Genomic DNA, 1770 nt, shown 5'->3' on the forward strand with positions numbered 1-1770 from the left:
GTGGCAGAAGTGGAAGTCGGAGAGATTTGAAGCGTGAGAAGGACATGCTGCTGTTGGCTTTGAAGACAGAGGGGCCACATGAATACAGGTGGCCTTTAAGAGCATGGAGTGGCCCCAGCTGACAGACAGTAAGAAAATGGGACCCTCATGCAAGGACCTGGATACCATCAGCAGCCTAAATGATCTTGGAAGCAGGTTTTTTCCCAGAGCCTCCAGATAAGAGGCAAGCGTAGCCACACCTTGATTTCAGCCTTCAGGAGACCCTGAGCAGAGACCCAGCTGAGCCGTCCATTCGTACTTATGACCTCCGCAACTGGAAGCTTATAAATGGTGTTTTAAGTGACTACATGTGTGGCCTAGAAGTATATTTTGCGACTAGTTTATCTTGAAAGGAATACCGGGGAGTTATACTGCTCTAAGCTATAAGTGCTATGGGTACTTTCCCGAGAAAAAAGTTGATGGCCAGGGTGAGTGTTTGCTTAGGATACAGTTATTTCGGTAATGGTGTGAAAAACCACATATTCTTCTGTTAGGGAGGAGTCTGCTGCTGGTATGTAATTTTTATGTGTTTGATTCTTACAGGAGCCTTCACTAACATTTATTAAACAAACCCACAACCTGTGACAGAAATCAGTGAACTTTTTCTGTGAAGGGCCACGTGGTAAATACTTGTGGCTTTGGGGCCCATATGGTCTCCATCGCAACTATAATCAATTCTGTCCTGGCACCACAGCAGACACAGACAATAGTTGAGTGAATGAGTGTAGCTGTGTGCCAGGAAAACTTTATTTATGGTCATCATTTGGCTTGTGTTATCAGTGTCTTATCTCTGGGGTTTTTTTCTTTTTACTCATGGCTGGTAGGTACTAGTTATTCCTTTAATTTATCACAACTGATTTCTGCCCTTATTCGTAGCTTTTCCTGACTTGAATTTACAAGAAACCTCCCCCACCAAAAAAAGTCTCTTTACTGAATTATCTTATAATCTTGAGCATGTTTTTTGTTTTTTGTTTTGCGGTATGCGGGCCTCCCACTGCTGTGGCCTCTCCCGTTGCGGAGCACAGGCTCCGGACACGCAGGCTCAGCGGCCATGGCTCACGGGCCCAGCCGCTCCGCGGCATGTGGGATCCTCCCGGACTGGGGCACGAACCCGCGTCCCCTGCATCGGCAGGCGGACTCTCAACCACTGCGCCACCAGGGAAGCCCTTGAGCATGTTTTTAAGTGACAAAATTGGTAGGAGAAGGACTATGGAATCTGTTTTATTACATAAGCATAGTGTATAAAACTTAATTTTAAAAGAGGCAAAGGTCATTCCTTTTATTTATTGAGGTATAATTGATGTGAAACTTTATATTAGTTTCAGGCATACAGCATAATGATTTGATAATCGTGTATACTGGCAAAATGATAAGCCTAGTTAACATCCAACACTACACATAGTTACAAATTTTTTTTCTTTCTTGTGATGAGAACTTTTAAGATTTATTCTGTTAGTAACTTTTTTTTTTTTTAAACGGGAGTCACTGAGCTTTATGGTTTCATTTGGCCCCAAAAATACACTTTTAGGGGGCCTCAAATTACTAGACATGTGAATTTGAATGTTCCCCACCGCCAGGTCCCTTCCACCCTTCGGTTCCTCCCAGGAGCTCCAAAGCCAAAGTTGAGTCTGTCCCACTCGGGTCGTTCCACAGCGTCTCTGCTTCCTGGGGGCTGCAGTTGCGATGTGAATGATGGTGAAGTTCCAGCTCAGGGGCCTCTGCCAGCTGCTG

This window comes from Phocoena phocoena, chromosome 8, assembly GCF_963924675.1.
Source record: "Phocoena phocoena chromosome 8, mPhoPho1.1, whole genome shotgun sequence".
In the NCBI taxonomy this organism is placed as follows: domain Eukaryota; kingdom Metazoa; phylum Chordata; class Mammalia; order Artiodactyla; family Phocoenidae; genus Phocoena; species Phocoena phocoena.